The following is a 20,469-nucleotide window of genomic DNA, read 5'->3' on the forward strand; positions in this document are numbered from 1 at the left end:
CATCTGCTTTGAAAACATCCTGAGTGTGTCTGTACCTATATTAACACAGGGATGTGCCTTCCAAGCCAAGGAGGCAGCGTGGCCTTTGATGGGCTCAACTGAATGAGTGCAGACGTTATGAAGAAGCAAACCCTCTGCTCAATTGAGTGTCTCAACTCAATAATCCTTCAGTGGGCATGCAGGGCTTGGAGAGGCAGCAGCCAGGGAGCCTTTACCAAAAATTTCAGGCTAACTTACTTTGGGTTAACTGGTATGACAAAATGATGAATGTTGAGGTTTCGTGATGCAGCAGTTGCACGCATGTTGAAACGTTAATTGTGTGGGCTCAGCTGCCTGGGGCTGGACGTGCCGTCCCTCGTACGTGGCTGCCCCAGCAGCTGCCGACCACGGGACGGGAGCTTGGCACAGCCAGTGTGGCTGCTGCGGAGGAGCTGAGCTCTGTCTCAAGGCTGTCTTCCCCCCCCCCCCCCCCCCCCGCCCCGGTAACGATGGTTGCTAGCTTTCTTTTCCATCCCTAGCATGCTAACATACCCCAGAGCAGTCAGTTGTTCTTCAGCCATCAGTTGTTCTACTTGTTTGTGGGCACAAGGCTCTGCTTCGTGTGCAGTGTCAATGTGGAGAGGCAGGGTTACGTAGTCCCCTGGTGTGTTTTGGGCCAAGCGCCTTGACTTTGCAGATGAATGCATTGGCCCATGCAGGGATGCTGGGAGCAAAAGCTTACATTCTCCATTTCTGCAGCAGGAATAGCATTTTGAACAGAGGTTAGAGGCCATCCATATAAAATGCAAGTGCAGTTTAATGTCAGCTACATGGGATAGTGTTACATGAACTTTTCTGTAGGCTACTGACTATTCCCAGTCCTGAAAAGCAAGTCTTGTGTAATTTGCCCAAAGAGATGGAGGGGTGGAAGCAGACCTCAGGCCTCCTAATTCTTCTAAATTTACTTCATCCACAAGATCATGTTTCCCACCAATTTCACACATATGAACATATGGGTATGAACAGAGAAAATTTGAGACACAAATTTAGATGCTGTCTTGGGGCACCTTTGGTCCTTTCTTCTGTTGTTTCTCACATTGGGGCCTTAGGGGGAGTATGATGAGATCTGATTAGCAATGAGTCTGTTAATTATAACTCCTAAATTAGAGCATCAGTGCAGAAGCATCACTTTCTGATTTGGATTAAAAAGCCCTTCATCTCAACAAAGCACAGCCAGTGCAGATGATAGCAGAGTGCACTGAGATGCATTAGATCAAAGTGATGCGTTTCATGTGTAATGCCAAAATGGCTAATGAATTACTTTAGCCTAAGATTTACTACTCACTACTTACTTACGCTTTTGCAGCTTAGTACCCATAGGTATGAATTTATGTGTAAACTCACCTGTTATTTTATCTTTGTGCTCCTCCAGGATGCTGTCTGTATATAAGGTATTTAGCCTTATTTAGTCCAGCCTGGTGCGGTCCTTCCCTAAATTCTGAACTTGGTAGAAATTCATTCTCAGGGGTGGGACTGAATGAACTTGGGGTGTGCATCCAGAGAGCTCACAGTTCCCTGTCTTGCCCAGTGCTGCTGTCCCCGTGTGTGTTTGCAGAGGAGAGTAAAAGACAACGTCTTCCTTTCAGCTCTCCTCTCTTCTCCTCCTCCTCTGTCCTCCTTCAGCCACTCTCCCTCTCAGCTCCCCGGGTCAGGGACCTCTCCCAAAATACCTATGGTTCATTTTTGCTTGTTGGAAGACCTCTGTGTGTCCCCAGGATAACAGAAGGCACTGAGGAGCATTGCACAGAGCTTGCTGAACAGCTGTTAACTTTCTTCTCTCTGCCAAGAGGTTTTAGGGGTCTGCAGGCCCATGATATACAACAAGCTGTGCATAGTTAGGGTGGTTATCTGCTGCTTTTGTTGCTCCATTGCTAAGGTTATATTGTGCATGAACAAGTTCCATTCTGGAAAATGTTTAGGCTGTAGAGTTAAGGGCAGGAGGAGTTGAGAGAATCCACCTGGTTTGTCATGAAGCCATGAAAAATAGGAGGGCCACCTGAGACCTTAGTTATCAGGGCCTCTCTTTGTGTCCAGGTTTCTTCTTCCAGTACTCCATAACCAGTGGTGTGGCTGTGTATAAACAGATTTTCACAGTTGTCTTCAGTGGCGAATTGTCTAAAAATAGGATAAGACAAAGCACTTATGTCTGCCAGGTTGGAAGTCTGACACGAGTAGGTGAAATGGCCTGGCTGTATACAAAGATACAGGAACAACTATTTTTGCCTTCAGGACTTGTTGGGCAGAAAATAAGTCGGTCCTACCAAAGCTAGGACATCTGGTGCATAGAAGTATGTAGTGTTTTGTAATGAATTGGAAATGGCATTACTGTATTATATATAATAACATGGAGATGGTGCAGTATGGTGTGGGGAACTTGTGTAGAATATGTAAAATGTCATGGTTTTCACATACATTGTGGAAAAGAGAAAATAACTTCAAGTGTAAAGGATATGGAAATTCGGTGAATAAACATCAGTGCATTCGAGGATTTTTCATGCAACAAGCTAGATTCATCTTTCACAGAAAAAAATCTATAAACATCAATGACTGCAGTTATATGAGGAAATCTGGATGTGCAAGCAAACCTGCTTTGCAATAGATCTCCATTTCCTTAAACACTCGAGCATTAGAAGATCTAAGATCTGATTCATTTCTCGGTTGTGTCGGTTTCATCCGGGACACCACCTGAGATTTGAAAAAAGCTGTGCTGTTTAACACCTGAGTAAGCGAAAAACAGGTTCATTTTCCTGTTTGAGATCAACAACATTTTCAGCAGCAGAGTTCTTAACAGGCAATATGGACGAGACCTGTCGAAGCACTCGGTGCACTTTGGGCAATAATTCACCAGGGCTGTGCAGCTTGTAAACACATTGAGAAACTGCCCTTCCAGAGGTAACTGGGGGCAGGTTGGAGGGATGAAGGAAATCCAACACTTCTTGAAAATCTAGGATTTCTTTTCTTTCCAAGCAAAAAAGCTCTTGTGAAATGTAAGATGTAAGTTCCTGACTTACATTTAGGCAATGAATGTCTCCACGAAGAACATTATCTCCTAGTTCAGAAGCAGATACAAAGCTCTTTTCGTATCCCATTGTATAGAAGACATGGGAACCTGGAAGTGCAAGACCACCTTCATGGAATATCACATATTCCAGTATTTTTGTTAGCGCATGTGTTCACAAACTACGTGCACATGGTATTATACCCCAGAGACATGTAGTATAACATGATGCAGTTTACTTCTAAGTCAGGCCTCTGTTGTATGGCCTAAAAGCTTTGTGAGAATTTAGCAGCAATATCAAGAAAAACCAATATAAGTGGTCCATTAATGAATAGGTCCTTGAGTGTCAGGAAGCAGACGTTGTTGGAAACTTGGGTAATATTACTGTTGGGTTTTATTAATTAAATATAGCTATTAATATGACCTTGGATTTAAACACAATGACCTCTTTTGTGAGCATGATTAGCAGATGTTTACCATAATTCTTCACTCTGTGAAAAATGCTTGTTGCACCCAATAAAAACAACCATATTTACTTTGCTAAATCAAATATTTGGAACTTGGGTCTTACTTTATATATCATGGCTCCAGTGTCTTAGACTTTCCAAGTTTAGGGTTGAGAGCCCTTGGAGTAACATATGTGGTAGATCTCAGAGTACAATGACCTATTGTATCAGTGAGCACTTTTTTCCCCCCTCCTCTTTGGCATTGTATCTTCTACAGTGAAAGCAGTGTGTTCTTACCAGCCTCTGGATTTTATTTGTACAGAAGTGTGGGGAAGAACATTTTTGAATCCAAGGTTTTCTGTATTTTATCCATTACTTGCGGGCAGCTTCCTTTCCAGAAGAACTGCAGCAATGGAAGCAGGAAACACAATTCCAGTTCTTAAAATAAAGCTGGAAGTTATTTTCCTTTTCAACAGCATCTCACCTAATTTTAGACTCTAAAAAGTCTTGTTTCCAGGTAATTTTCCTTTTCTCTTACCAAATCCAGAATTTAGACGTGGTAAGTCCCATAAACAATTTGGATCTTCCCTCCCCAGATGCCACCTGCTGCCCTCAAGCTGCAGCGGGTATTTTCTGTACGTATGAGCGTTGTTTCCTAGCTGCCAGGGTCAGTTTTAGTAGCGGGTCTGCTGCCTGCTTGTCTGCAGTACTGAAAGGAAATAGCAAGGGAACAAAACTATGCTTTTCTTGGGAAACCACTCCCTTTGGAATGGAGAGATATGGCTTGCCACTTCTATTTTGTTTCCCCCTCCAAAGTAAGCAACAACATTGCAAGGATCAGGGCCAGCAAGAAAAGAATATTATTTAAAAGGCGTCATTTATCTAGCCTGGTGTATTTCAGGAAAAGGAGTCTCCTGCTTCATATTTTAAGGAGTGTAATAAAAATAGCAATCAGTTTAAGAAAGGGGCTGATGGGCCGGGGAAAGTGACAGCAGCAGCACAGGGAAATAGTACTCCATTTATCTGAACAAGCTAGCACATTGATAACTCTCCTCTCCACAGCAGGTGCTATCAAGTCAGAGACAATTTGTATCCCTGGTGTGGCAGGTTACTTACATGGTAACAAGTCTCCCTGACATTATTGCAGATCATCATTAACTAGTTACTGCTGTCTGTTTGCCGTTACCTGCTAGACAGTGTTGTCGTATCATTTATATATCTTGCCCATTTTAGGGACCTGCTGCTTCTGGAAAGACACTCAGCCTGGCATCTCTTCCTGTGCTCTGGGGTAGGGGGAGAAAATCATTGATCGCAGCTCCCCTCTTGCTTTAACATAAGCAAAATGAAGGCTGAGTAGTGCACGTTTAACAGACTGTGATGAGCAGCACCAGTGGGCATACACAAAAGAAAGGGGCAGGAGTAATAAGGAAGAAGGATGGGCTGCTCTGGATCCTCAGATCTGATGTTGGCAGGGATGTGGGTGTGTAAGGACTCAGATAAGGATTAACGGCTCTAGGTGGGATATCCGGCTTTCTGAAGATCTTTAATCAGTTGGACTGGCATCCTATAAGCACATTTCTCACTTGATTATCTTTCTCGGCATGTTTCAGTTTCCTTTTCCTTTGTTTGGTAATATTTGTAATTGCTGCCTATTTATTAAAATGTGAGATCCTTTTCAGCTCACAACCTATTTTTGCCAGTTTTTTAAAGTTCTATTTGGTGATTTTTCTAGCCTGATTTGTTTTCATCCAGCAGCATATTTCAGCCCTTTATTAAAAATACGGGGTCAGATTGTCACTTTACAAGTCTTTGGAAGCCAATTGCAAAATCCTCATTGAAGCCAGTGTATCTCTTGATTTGTAGTTGACAGCATGCCCCATTATATCTATCCTAAATACTTGCAGACTAGGTCACTCAGGAGGGAAGGCTATAATTTTGTATGAAAGCACACTTTGGTGAAACTATGATATCAGCACAACTATTATAAAGCATCAAGTGCTTTGTCTTCTTCCTTATAAAATGTGTAATTTCTACCCATTATCAGTATTATTACAAGAGTCCTTGCAGTAAACTTGTCTTTTGCTAGGCAGAAACTTGTCTTTGCTAGGAACAAATACAGTGAAGTGTAACTTCTCTTTTAAAGGAGAATAAATAACACGGGTGAAGTTTACTAGAACACAATAAAGCCGTTTCCAGGAAAGCTGCTGCAGAGGCAGGTAGGATGTGCTGAAGATTTATACTCAGGGTGAACGTGTATAAGTACCGTAATGATGCTGTGGAGAACACCGAAGTAAAATATTTGATCAACAGATATGCCTAAAGAAGATACATGGGTTGGTTTTCTTACTAGCTTTCAGATTGCAGTAGGACAGTTAAATGGAAGGTCCTTTAAACCTCTGCATGGGTAAATCATCGTGGCTGGGAAGAGGTCACATCGGCACAGTTATCTGTTTCCTAGACAGAGCAAAGCTTGGCTGCCCACCAATCTGCTGAAGTGCTCAGTTTGTGGATTCAGGGATGAGCACCAGAAGGGAGAAGCTGAGAAATGAAAGATTGGTCTCAACAACATCATACAACTCACGGTGCAGTTGCACCGAGAAGAGTTTTAGAAACAAGACATGGCTTATCCTGGCTAGGTGAACAATTGTTTTGAACTAATTCAATCAAGATTCAGAAGATTATAGTGAAATACAGCAAAAAAAGGGAAAAAATCCATAAAAAGGGTGGAGTAGCTGCTGTGATTAAGAAAAAAAGATTACTGTTGATTTATTGATTCAGTCTTCAGCTTGCCATCTCAATCAGGGGTTTGGTTTTTGTTGTTAATGTTATTAATATTTATACTTTAGTACCATGTGTCAGTTAGATTGTAATTGTCTCTAGGCCTGAAAATGCTCTGCCCCATGTAGCCCAAAACCTTTGCATTGCATGTTACCGGAAAGAGAAACGTAAGTCTGAAGATCTGGTGCAGAGCACAGAAAGAGGCCCATTATCTTTTCAACGCAAGGCTCAAGTTTTGTGGTCGCCTTTTCTGGGGACATCAGAAGGAGATGGTTGCAAAAGGTTGTTGCTAAGATTTTGAGTTTTGAGGGAAGTTACCCTGGCCAAACCCATCTTCCCCTGCCTGAATGGAGAAAAGCTCCTCAAGCTCATGATGAAGGCCTTTGCCCTGCACAGAATTTGGTTTTGGGGCACTTTTGTCTTTAGGCAGTGTTTTATAGTGCTGGTGTCTGCTGGGTCTGGGACTCCGCCAAGTTAGCACCACACCCTGTGTAGGGTCTTACTCTGCTGTGAGCAGCACGAATAATAGGAGCTCTCAAGGTCTTCCCTTTGGTTTGAGCTGAGAACGGGATAGTTGAAGGCATGTTTTTTTTCTGTGTCGAGGGAAACATGAGAACTCCTTGTTGTGAAGCGGTAGAACTGAGTCACCGAGGGTTTAGTCAAAGTAGAAACACATCAGTGCAAACCAGAATAAAAAACGTGCTTTCTTCATTACTCATTATACCACAACAAGAATCAAAATCACTCAAAAATTGTTGTAACAGCTATATGTTGCTTAGATAAAATAGTCTGGAAAGGATAGATTTGGTGGGAATCGCTTCTGATTTATGCAACGCAATATGCGAAGCCAACTTGCTGTGATTTTTTCCAGTTATGTGCAATTATGTTAGATTTAATCAAAGAACTTTGACTTACTTGCAGCATTCCATAGCGCTTGCATGGTACCTCTGGGTGTCACTGAACGAGTTGTGGCCATTTAAGTGTACTGCTCTTGCAAACAGCACAGTGGGAAAATTAATTTAAAAGTTCCTTGTATATCTGGATGCTTAATTTTTAAAGCCCTGCTGTGTTCTGGTTGGGTTTCTGTATTTTAAGCATAAATTCTATTTTTTAAGATAAATGTTAAGCAATTCTATTTTTCTCTTACATTATGAAAAGATTTATTGTAGTGTTTACTGGGAGCAGGGGGCTGAGTTTAACCTGTCACGTCAAACCTGAGCCTTCAGCTTCCTTTCCTGCTTCCATACAGGTAGCCAATGCGTTTGAGAGTTAGCCTTGAAATCAGTGTGGTGTAACACATGGCTCCACATACCACTCTGCTTCAAAACCATTGTGCCACTCTGCCCACCAGCACACTGGGACAGAACCACATCGGCCTTATGGTCCGCAGGTGATGGATCCACCAAACCTTGGCTGATGGGGATGATGGGGACAAGCTGGTGTGCATGTTGGCTGTCAGCTCTCGAGAGCAGATGAAGCTTTGAGGCCAGGCGTGTACAGTTTGGTCATCACATTGCTATGAACCCCTACCTCTCTGGTCTCTGCAATGGTCTTTTAGGCCTTGGAGCTGCAGCAAGTGTGTTTCCTCTGTTCAGTCACTCACAAACTGCACTTTGGTATTATTTAGAGGGAGGGATTTATTACGTTGTCCTATTTAAGAGCTTTAATTGGTTCCTGTAATATTTCACAGTTTAAGTATAGGAAAGGTACAAAATGGCTCCTGTGGAAAAAGGAGCCAGCTTGAATGGAGAAACCCTTCTCCATACCACGAGAAGTCTTTCTAGAAGTAAAAAGTCTGATCAGTTCTCAGTGTCTGCCTGATCTTCATTTTATATAATGACTACCTTGGCAGCCGCTGGAGCCATGTATGAATCTTGTTGGTGTGAACCCATGGGCAGGGCTACAAATACAACATGAGAAGGTCTTGGCCAGCTCTTTCTGCAAAAGGCAGAACCGTGTTACCTGCCTTGGTTTGTGCTGGGGCTGTACTGGCAACGCCTCCACCACTGTGTGAGTGCAGTGGTCAGACTCTCTCAGCAGGCTGAGTGCTGGGGCCTCAGGAAGCTTCACAGCCCCTGAGCAGTCAAGTAATAGGAATACATGTTGTAGTGTTTTTCAGAAAGCCTAGCTTAGTGGCTCATCAATTCAGCAGACTGGGACCTCCAATTTAGCTAATCTTGCAATGGTTGTAAAATAACCGTACTCTTTCTAGTGAAACTGTATCTTAGAAAAGACAATAATTAATATTTAACCATACAAAATAAATAGCTATATAAAATTAGCTTCCTCCGTTCGTTCCCCTCCAGGAAAAGCAATAGAGCCTATAAAATTTATTATTTTTGTTAATCTTTGCCTGCTCTCCTGCAGCTGCTGGAAAAGTGGCTTTGCATTCGCAGAGCTTGATGCAGAAGTAAGGGAGTACATAGAAGGGTTTGCTGACGCAAACCTCGCACGGTACACATAGCATACTGCTGGCAAACCCGTCACATTGGCAAACAAAGCGATGTGCTGCCTGGAGCATCCCGGGCAGACCTGGGAGGGATGGAAAGCTGCTTTTTTAGTGTGGATGGTTTTAAAGCATTGGTGAGTGTTAATGTCAATGAAGAAGTACAGAGGAAGAAAAGCATAAGTAAATGCATGGCTGGAAGGGTACATCAGAACACAGTAATTATATAAGCTTTATTTTTGTTGCCTTTGATGCCAGTGTAAGTACGTGAAAACGCACTGCAGAGGACAGGTTTGCGGTTGAGAAAGACTTGATAGATTTTGACAAATTAAACAGTTGTAAAGATGTTTGGAAGTTTTCCAGATCTTTACTGTTATTTATGTCACTGAACTAAAAATTCAGTGGTTAATTTGCAGTTCTTATAATTTTTATGATACTTATGTTGTTGTAAATTTAGCAGTGTGCGGCATCAACTCAGCGGGATACATTTTATGTTGTCAGCTACCTTTTGACATCATAATAGATTTCAGTTGCCAAAGCTTCAGGGGGAAGAGAGAGAATAAAATGTAAGAGAGTTGTATGAGCGCTTGGATCAAACCCAGGTATGAGAGGAGCTGGTCTGCAGGGTGGCTGCTGAAGCCAGCCTAGATCCTTGTGAGATGGTGAGGGTGTTCCACAGCCCTTGTGCCCTTGGCAATAAATCTGTTTTAAGTGGAAAAGATGGATAAGCTGGTGACAGGACTGGGCCCCATGGTGTCGTTAATGGACCTTTGAAGTCTGGGTGGCTGCTTATGACTGATAGCGGTGGCAGTGTTGAGCTCTTCGGGTCTCATCCCACCATGGGGACCTTCTCCTGACCCTGCACCCCACCAGCCACCCAGTGTGACTAAAGGGTGGCAGGTTGAGATACAGCCTTTCAGAAGTTGTCAAGCTCCTGTCTTGTCTTGGTGTGTAACCTGGTTCTGGGGTGGCTATCCACCCCAAATTATTTCTGCTAGCACTTTCTCCATACATGGTGGTCCACACTGTATTTTCCTGGGTGAATACAAGGTAGAGAGAGGCTCTGGCATGCCACGGTCACACATGGGAGCAGCTTTCATTCTGCGGGATGGTGTTGATCAGAAAGAAGCAGCCCAAACAGAAGTTTTACAAAGTGCTTCTGGTATCTGAAATGAACACATTTTGCAAGCTTTTAAAATAGAGACTTTTTGCAATACTTTTCTTTTTATAGAGACTCTTTATTATCTCTATTTATAGAGACTTTTCTTCTATTGTCTTCTATTCTGGAAGAAGGAGAGACATCTTAGGTTTAGCTGCTTATAGAAGAGATGTAGTTGATTCCCTCTTGGGAGGCTTATTTTAGTGGGTTAAAAATGATGGGTTTAACCTGAGGAGTGAGACCTGCCTTTGGAATGTGTGACACGTGAAATGAACTTCATATGAAGTGTAGCCATGCCCTTCTCATCCTCTGCTTCTTTCAACATTTGCCCTTTGCCTCCTGAGCCTGAAAATGGAAGAATTTATTAACGGCTCTTTCCTCAGTGTTTGTGGCATTAGCCACGTTTCTCAAGGGCGTTTTATGTGCTCTTTCCACTCTAACGGGATTGTCCACTGAGTTCAGCTCTGGCATGCTGAGGATCCATTTGCACAGATAGCTGATTAAGCTGAACCTTCTTCATCCATAGGTAATCCCCAAATACGCAAATTGCGAGCATGAGATTGGTTTTCTAACATTTTTGGGTTTATAATTAAGTGCTTTGTAGTTGTCCTCCCCCTGCACCTCCCTCCTCATTGGTGTCTTTAACCGTGCTGACCCCAGCTCTCCCATATCCTTTTTCTTTCTTGATCATCTTTTTTGTATTCTTTTCCCCTGGAGGTAGTTGTACATCTGACTCCTTCTCTGGGTACTGGTTCAAAGCTGCATGGCTTGAATTAGACTTTGGGCACAAAAGAAATGCATGAGAGGAGCATCACGTTGTTTGGGTTTTGCAGAGTCTTCCTCACCAAGATCACAGTGGCCAACGCTGGAGTGAGCTTGGACATAGCTTTGGGCAAAAGGCACATATTTACTCTTGACTTATCTTTACCATCCCCAACTTTTGGCAAAATAGAGATGGGACAACTGACAGGGCTCTATTTGTGAACGAACAGCAAATAAGGTGGTGAGGTGCTGGGGCAAGCACCGAGGAGCTGAGCAGGAGCGTGGCCCCACACTGCTGCCTGCACTGTGTTCCCTGGGTGCTCAGCAAGGTGGAATGTTCTGCTCTTGCCTGTTGGAAGAGCAAGACCACATTTCCATCTTGCCTCACAGCAGCAGACTAGTATGTTAGTCTGTGTTTGCTGGCTAGACTTATTCTGGCTAATGTTTGCCAGATTCTTCTATTACATATTAAAATAAGATCTTATGAGTGAGTTTGATTTTTGTGCGTGTTTCAAAAAACTAGGCCAGCCCTACCAAGCACATTTTCGTGTTTTTGTTTTGCATTTTGTCATTTTACATATTGAAAAATGGAATGCAAAAAAGAAAAAAAAAGGCCTGTTAACATCAAAAAGAAATAAAGCTTTGCATTATTCTGCATAAGTGTTAAAATCTGACTGATAGTGTGTATACACAGACTTCATTTTTTATGGTGTTTCCTTTCCCCACCCAAAGATCACAGATGCTACGATAAAAATTAATGCCCTTTCAGTAAATATGCTTTTCTTTTCCGAACTTGGCCTTAAGAGGGTCACACGTTGCTTTTGTTAACTAATAAATGTGGCAAGATGTAGGTAAAAATAATAGGCAGACATTAATTTGTGGGGGCAGAAACTTCTAAAAGAAACCACAGAGCATTTCTCCCTTCTTAAACCCTGCAATTTTAATGTAATAAAGTTTTTATTTTAACCATCAGGAGAAGGAGCCCTGTTTGCAGAATTCATCTCTAAAAAATGTCTTTGTGAATTGAGATTTTAGGACTACCTATTTGGAGGATGTTCCATATGATAAATGACCCTTATAAGACAAGGAAAAAGAAGTAATTTTGCATGTCTGCTTCCTAGGATGTGTGATAATAATAAATGAACATTTTATATATCATTATATATATATCATGGCAGAACAAAAATCAGAAGATATATTATTCATTATTCCTGTTACTTTATATTTAAAAGGCAAAGGTTTTTGCTGCTTTGCCAAAACAAGGGCTACAGAATGTATTTGTAACAATCCCCGCAAATATGAAGGGTGGAGAGATCTTCCAGGTCGTTAGCACTGAAGAAAATAGAGATGCCTTAAATTGTATTCATTTGAACATTAATACATTAATGCTGAGATTTAAGTCCTGTTACTATTAAAAATTAAACTGGAGGGGCAGTGTGCAGATCATATGCTCTAGTGTAAGTTGTCAGGTGCAGTGTTTGCAGTTTTAGCCTGCTCTTCCAGCACTAAAATGGGTGTTGGAGCTGGGCTTTGGCTTCCCAAGGGACATTTCTTCTATACCACCCCCTGGTTTCATTTCTGGCAGTAGCATTTCTTTTCACGGATGCATTTGCACCACCTGAGCAAAAGTTGTCCTGATTAAAATCAGAGGAGCATAAGGAGTAACTTGTTTGCTGTCCTGAAGTCCTCTTGTTCTTCTCCCTGTCCTCCCCCCCGCCGTGTCCGCAGCTATTTTGCAATATGCAACCCCCTCCGAGCACTGCCTGCGGAACTGGAGTAGCTCTGGCATGTAGATTTCCCAGTGGGATAACTTGTATGGATGGTAATTTTAATGAGACCTGATTTAAGCAGTAGAATAGATCCATAAAACTAATACAAGCAGACTTTCAAGAGCTCTACTATTTGTCAGGGCAGTGAATTTTAGAGGTGCATCCATTGGCTTGGTAAAGGATATTATAATCTTGCAAATTTAAGCTGTATTAATTTAGATTGTGTCTATGCAAAGCACTGTGGAGAACTTCTCGAATCCAGGGCAGGCCAAATATAGACTTATTTATTTTTGAGGCTCAGCTTTCGTCCAAATATCACGCTGGAACCACAGGACCTGAAAGCTGTGCTCTCTCTGTATGAATGAATGCAAAGTCTGTACGAGTGCACACAGCTGTGCCTCTGAGCTGTGACAAACCATTGGCTTTGCTTTTTCTCCCCTTCATTTAAGGCCACCGCTTGGTCCATGCGTATTTCAACCTCTCCCGTGCTGTCACACCTAGTTACATATGGCAGTAACACGGTTTTCCTCTGCCCTGCGGATACAGGCGTTACACCCATCCCAGACCCTGAAGCCAAGTAATTACACCAAGTAACACTTTTGGTCTGTGGCTTTTGTTTTTCATCCTGGTGTTCAGGAGTCGCTCTTGCTGTTGTTGGAAATTGTGTAGTTCTGCTTGGCCTTACTAAACTGTTTTCTTTCCCTCGCTTTCCTCCCCAGCCTCTTCCCTCCATCCTGTTTGGTGGTTGGGTTTGATTTTTCCCAATGAGCTTTTTTCACCACAGTTATCTCAAACGGCACTGAGAAAAGAGAGCAGGTGGGGGAAACTCAAGGCAGGAGCTTGTCGTGGGTGTGGGGAGAGCTGGAGCATGACAATGGGGAGACCCAGCAAGCAGCAGAGAGCAAGGGGGAAAGAGGGCAGAAGAGCATCGCAGGGGGATAAGTAGGGGAGAAATGAGGGAGGGATAGGGGCAGAGAGCAAGGGGAGGGATTCAGCGTGCAGCTGTGCAAAGGGATGCCTGTGTGCCACAAAAGGGGACCATGCTTTCCCAGCCCCATCTCAGGTAGATGCACCGACACAGGCAGGAGCTCTGGCCAGAGCTGGTGACAGCAGTGACCTGTATTTAAAGGGCGGGGGGGGGGGGGGGGGAGTTTATTTGCTTTTTCTCGCAGGCTATGCTAAGTGATTTTGCAGTTTGAGTGGAGTGGCATTATTGCACTTAGCTCTGCATTTATTAAATAGATTTGTTCTCGAGCTCAAGTGTGAAGTGTGTGTTATGAAACCTCAGAGCCAATCTTAGTGGTTGCAGTGTGCAAATATTTTTAAAATTATGTAATTAACCAGGGCTGGGGCTGCAGTGTCCGCCGAAGTGATTTATTAATTGGATGGCTTGATTCAATTTCATGTTAGTTTAGTTTATACAGAAAGGGTCGGTATCTGTTTCACAGATAGGGACATCTTGCGGGGCTGTCAGTGGTGGTTCAGAGGTCCTTGGGAGGAATCTTTGGCACCCAATTAAATATTAACCAGGAAGATGTGACTCGTTCTTTCTCTGTCCCTGAAACTGTGTTTTGACATCTAAGGCTGGTGATAAAAATTTGCTCGGCAAAATCCCTCGCAATGCACTCTATTTATCACTAGATTACTCCTAAATTAATCACGCTACAAAATCTCTCCATTGTAATTGTGCTGGGGCTCAGTGCTGTGCCATGTGTGTAAATAAAAGAATGCCCTTTTAATTTCACGTTCACTGTATCTAGCCGCTGCTGCAGCCAAACTGTTTCGGTAGAATGTCATTTTAAAGGTATTGTGGTTACTGAGCGGCAGCTGTGATTGAAAAGTATGTAAACTAATCTTTAGTTGCTCGTGTCATTTTTATATTCTTATGTCAGAACACAAGAAGGCTGCTTTAAATTTGTCTTTCACTGTGTATTAATTTTCAAGTCTAATTTTTCTTGGGTTAAAGCATATACTGCGTTCTCTGCTACACATTACCATTCTGTGCCAAAGTAAATGGCTACTTGTGAAAAAGTACAAAATTAGTTCCTGCTTGATTACTGTAAAATACATATTTATTTTCATAGGGAGAGTTTTTATTACCAGTGCGTAAAGTACAATTATCCTGCATGGTATCAGTGACTTAAAAAATGAAATAATCAAGAACCATATATTTATTACTGTGAAGAGCAATAAGTTTCAGAGCTGTGTGTTGCTTTCCCAAACCCAAGAAGGAAGGTGCAAGGGGGTTTGGGGTTTTTGTGTTTTGAGTTGATAGTTTTTCTTCTAGGCTTGCACTATGCATCATTCCTGCTCTTTTAAACACAGACCAGTTAAAATTAAATCCTCAGTTAATACCTCTGCATAAGAACTTCTTTGTCTCTTGATGCCCAACCATTGAAAATTAAATGTGGTTGCGGAGAAGTATTTATTCATACCATACCTCACACCTGATCCTGTGTCAGTATGACATCACCTTTGCCACAAAGATTTCTAGTGGTTTAAAAACGTTCCGTTGTGAAATAAGTGGGAGAAGCAGAAAAGGGGTGAGGAAGGCAACAAAAATAAACTACTGGTGGGATTTGATGGTTTGCCAATTAAAAACAAAATAAAATCATGTTCTGAGGGCCACATGCTGCCTTTGATCCTTACACAGGACTTCCATTTGTGCCGGTGGCTGTTCAGCCTGCGGAGGGAAGGCTGTATATGACTTAATTTGTATGTTGTGGGAAGTACATTTTCCTAGCATGTGGTCTAGCTTACTTGAGGAATCTGAAACGCGTTATAAATGTAAATGCTGTGTTTAAGTAAAACTTCATTATGTTTTGGTGGTTTCCAAAAATGCACAGGATTTGACCTTAAAGTGTTATTTCAAGGTGTTATGATGTATGAGCTAGACTTTGTAGTCTTCTAAATTAAATCTTTGAACATGTTATTATTGTATTTTGGCATCGGCAAGATGTAGTTCTCAGCTATTTTCTGTCACAGCCTTCATTTTTCTAACAAGAGTAGCGAGACAGGGCCAGATCCTTCTGTAACAGGCATGTGCGGGATGGGGATTACCCTGCCTTAACCATGGTGTAACCAGGACGGGCCTGCCACTTGCATCCAAGTCCAAGGTCACAATGACTCCTCATCTGTGGCTCACCTTCGGCTTAGAGCCAGTGCTGCCACAGAAACATGGGTGCAACCACCACCCACCCCGCTCCCTCTGACTGTTGCAGAGCCCCACTTAGGATGTGGCAAAGGGTTTAGCATTTGGATCCAAATCTGGTTCATATATAAAAGAGGTTATGTTTCTATTTGGAAAATATGAGCCCCTTTTACGTAGCCCAGGTGTGGATTAGCTCTCCAAACCATTTGCCCATTCCTGTGTTTGTGGGAGACTGTTTTCAATTCATACAAAGAGGCTGTACAAGTCAAGCTATAGAAACAGCAGAAGTAATCCAAAAATGGATTTAAAAAAAATACTAATAATAATAAAAAAAAAAATTAACAAAGTGTTTGTGATCTCAGGTTGGTAGTCTGGATGTAGGAGCAGACATAACCGCTGTACGTATGCTTACATCCAAAGAAAATAGCTGCAAAACATTTCCACCCATGCCATGAGTGCTCGGGGCTTGCATTTCTTCTTCCCTATGTAACAGCCATGTGTTGGTGCTCCAGCAGGGCAAGAAGCGCTGTGGGCTGTAGGGCACTATCCCCGCCACAGCTCGCATACCCCCAGGCAGCTCCCAGGCGTGGGAGGGTTCCAGCCAGCCAGACACGGCCATGGGGAGAGGCCGGGTTTGGGCCAGGGTATGTTGTTGCAGAAGTCGATTAAGAAGAAGAGCTCTGAGTCAGCACCCAGGGCCGTGGCTGTCAGTCGCTAAAGCGCCAGAGAGAGACCGTCTTTGAAGTGTTGTTTTTGGTACTGGTTTCACGTTGTGCGCTCCCAGGATAAATCATGATGGTTACACACGTGATTTTTCCCTCAAGCACAAAGCCAACCCCAAACAATGGTGAGGCCACTCTTTTGGTCACTTTGTATGGTCGTCTTGCTGTCTGTCCATCCTTGGGTGGTCTTCCACCATGGCCTTGGGATGGGCGGGAGAGCAGCTGTGCAGCCAACGCACACTGGAGGCTTGTCCTCCCTCCGTGGCCAGGAGCTCCTCATTTTCTTCGTCCTTCACAGGAAGGCTGCTTCTTGGATGGGGCACAGCCTGAAATACCAGTGCAAATCCTTGAAATCCTAGATGGAAAAGGCATACGGGATACTCTGCTTCCCTTTCGTAATTCCTGCTCCAAATCTCAAATAGGACAATGCTTAGAAATGCATCCAACCTCGAGTTCAGAACCGATCGCTTACCCAGGATTCTTGAACAGCTAATTCTGCTGGCACATTATTATTCACCCTCTGCTATTTTCACATTGTGACACAAAACTAGAGAGAAGAAGAGATTGAAATTTTGACCGGTACGTTATCCTGATACCTGAGATGCCGTGTCGATGTGAGAGTGCCTTTACCACAAGGACTTTCTTGGTGGTTATAGAGATCCTAGTGTGAATAAGTAGAAAAAGCAGAACTAATAGCTCAAGAAGCAAAAATATTTTTTTCTTAAAGAAATTGATTAACATGCAAATATGTACTGTATGCATATTAAATACCATTTCAAAATGTGATGGGCAGGAAGCATAAGTGATGCCATTTGGTTTTGTGGCATCAGTGTGGGTTGATTAAGGGGGTGGGGATAAATTTTGGGGATTATTGATATAGCATGAGTAGAGCCAGATGGTTGTATTACACATCTTTTGTGTTCTTGTTTGCTTCTTAAAGCAGTTGCAGAATTTTGCCCTGGGCAAAATTTACTCTTTGCTCGTATGTTCCCCTGTGAATTTACTTTTGACAAAGTACTTCACAAAGAGGAGAGATGCTGTGCTTTGTGCCCGCAAACTCATCTCTCCCCTTCGCGTTTGTGAAGCCAACAGACCTCTACTTAAGAAATATTTTGCAACTTGTGAAATAAATTAGCAGTAGGTGCAAGTTCAGTGTGTTTGTTGTGTATCGCTACCCCTCAGTATGTGATACTGATTTACAGAGCGTGTTGGGTTTTAAATTTTCCTTGCAGTGTTTTGGAGAAGAAACTGTGGAAATGGCAACCAGTTCGTTTTACTGCACCACGGATGTAGTGTTCTTCCATGAAAGAAATGTTGTCTTAAAGATTAATGAGCTAATTTTTCCACTCCTTTTTTTAAGTTTTGAGATTGTGGTATACCTGATTCATGTGATCAAAAACACATACTTCGCAGTATTCAGGTTGAGTGGGAGAAGGTCGTGCTGGGTAGGTGGTTCTTCACTGGGTGTTTGTGACATTTGTTGGAACTGCTTATCACAGGAACCACCAAAATTTACACGTATTTGTTATTTCCCTTTGAAAGCAAATTTTTTATTCCCCTGAAAAGGTGAGGTTTTGTAAAGGCTTTGTAAGAAAGAACGTATGTTGTATTTGTGCCTCGTGCCAGTTTTCGTGGGTGTAACTCCATTGACTCAGCTGAGGTTACTCCTAATTTACATTGCTGTAAGCCCCTGGATGACGAGGTCCCTCTGCATCTAGCAATTATAGTGGAAACAGTCGTGCTTGTAAATCTGTTTTGTCCTCTGCCTTTGTCCCCGTGTGAAGCGGGTTGCTTGCAGAAGGCGAGGGGACTCGCCCCACTCGTGGCAACAGGGTTTTTACCGCGGACCAAGTGATGCAGTTACTGAATGCAGCCGGCTCCCATGTTCTGCCCAGGCTGTGAGCAGCAGCTTCGGACCCTTTTTATTGGAACCAGTACTTGATGTGAAAATGGGCAGCTCTGTGACCCTGTTGAAATCTCTGGCTAGTTTAGTCACAAGTCTGAGGCCGAAGCGGCTTACCCCTCATAATGATGCCATTGTGCTCATCCTATCTGATCAGTTCTGGAAATGTTTTAGTAAGTCTATCTTACAACATTATAAGAAGATAATCAGCTGCCTTAGAAGGTCCCCATCTGGAGTATAGAGTTCTTTTACTGAAAGATGTTTTGCCTTTCCGAGATAGCTCTCGCATTTCATCATCTGTTGTGCAGAGATGAAGTGCATATGAAAAGTCAGTGACTCTGAATCCATCTGTTGTTATTATTTTCCACTGATAATTGGCTTGAACAATGAAATGTCTGTGTCTGTAGCCTTTGAAACTGTACACCCTGTTTATTTTCTGGAGGTCTCGCTCTACTCTCTCTCCCCCACCCCCCTTTTCTTTTTGTTTTGTTTTATTTTGGGGGGCTTTTCTGTTTCATTTTTCTCTCAAGCTCTTAACTAGAGGAGCTTGCATGAAGATGACATCTTTGACTCTGTGCATCAGTATGTGTCATTCAGCATCTGAAGCTTGCCTGCCAAGTTTTGTCAGGGTCCTGTGTCTACTCTGTGTGAGTATAGAGCAGGCTTACAGCAGGAAGATTGGCAGATCCAGTGTTCGTAGATATCTTACCTGAAATGTAGTATTTATTTCACTTTATTAAAATATTAATTTAGAGCCTTGTATCTAACACCTATGGAATTAGATACGACCTGTAATTGTATGATATATTCAGTTGCATCCAGTTTTGCACGATGCAGGGTATTAATATCGGATCCCACTAACAGCAGTTCCATTAGCTTGCTCAACCAGTATGAGATATATATGAGCAGGGAGGCATAACTACCAGCCAGAACTGCCAAAACAGTCATTAGAAGCTCCATTGGGATGGACAAAGGCTTTTACACAGTGATATACTGATTAAATTTTGTTCTATGGTTTATTTGCATCAAGGTTAGATCACTATCATCTATGTGAACTGTATTATCTGACACCTTATTTAGAAGGTCATTTCAATGCAAAACTGGTGAATGATACAGGGGCCCTAAGATTTCTTGCAGGATTCTTTCCTGGAGGACTTTTATCCTGTTAGGCTTGACTAACTCATGTTAGCAATTTTATTGTGCTTTAACGTGGCGAGTTTATCCAAGGAAAAGTAAAAAACTCCCTCCATCTGTATGAGTGCTCAGTGGAACTGAACACACTCGATCCACATTGAAACTGTGTGTTATATCCAGTATCCTTTGAAATAATCTGTGGCACATGCTGCAGAATCCAGTAAATGTGTCGCCTCTTCTGAAGCCCAAATCTTCCTGTGTTTGCCTGTATGTAAGTGCTCTCTCAGAATGAGATTTCTGTGCTGGACGCAGTCGTGTCATCCATGTTACGCTGTAGTCTGGAGCACAAGAGAGTAAGGCAGAGGAGTATAATCTTGTTTGTGTTTCAATGGCAATCATTTAATACTGCAAGTTATTAAAAAATAATTAAATTACCAAAACCAACATGTAGCTAGGATTTACAATAAGAGGTCAATGTGATTTGACTCCTTAAGTTAGGAAGGGACATTGGCGAATTCCAATTGCTTTAAAATCGTGCTGCTTCGTTCTATTTGTGGAATGGAAGGATAAACGAGACTGAAAAATAATTTATTTCTCTAGAAGCAAGAGTAAATCATAGTGTATAATTATGTATATTCGATTATAATAATAAATGCTTAGATGTGCTTGGTGGTTATCACAGTCTCTAATTTAGTTGTTTTTTTGAAGTAAATATAGTTTGGAGGGGTCGTTTTCAGAGAGTAATGTTTTGAAAATAATGTTTCTAAGAGAAACTTCAGAAATTTCTTCCTTTTCCCCAAACAACCTAGTAAATAGGTGTGCATTATACAGTGATTCATAGCAGCTAAAATAGGTCTGTGTGTGGAATGTCTTTTACATAGTAAACAAAACAAGGACAGTACAAGCAAATTCAATCTGTCAACTCAACCAAAAGTCACTATATTAATCTTAAGTCCTTGTTAGAAAAAGGCTGGGCCAGGGATGTATTGGATTTCAGTACAGCTAATGAAAATGAATTTTACAGGTGGTGTTTGGTTGTGTTTCTTCTGCTCTGGTGAGATGGGTGGCTGAGCCAAAGCGGGCATAGCACACGATTCAGCTCTTTGCCAGAGCAATGCTTAGATTAGAAATGAACGTTTGGCGTTGAGTTGTTGGTGCTGTT

At 42.3% G+C, this 20,469-nt stretch overlaps 1 protein-coding gene across 11 annotated transcripts in view; it reads left to right on the forward strand.

The window, feature by feature from the left end:
* FOXP1 (forkhead box P1) overlaps positions 1–20,469 on the forward strand; it is a 386,150-nt gene that overhangs the window by 133,876 nt on the left and 231,805 nt on the right. The window lies entirely within an intron of this gene.

The sequence above is a fragment of the Lathamus discolor genome, chromosome 7 (genome assembly GCF_037157495.1).
Source record: "Lathamus discolor isolate bLatDis1 chromosome 7, bLatDis1.hap1, whole genome shotgun sequence".
NCBI lineage: Eukaryota > Metazoa > Chordata > Aves > Psittaciformes > Psittacidae > Lathamus > Lathamus discolor.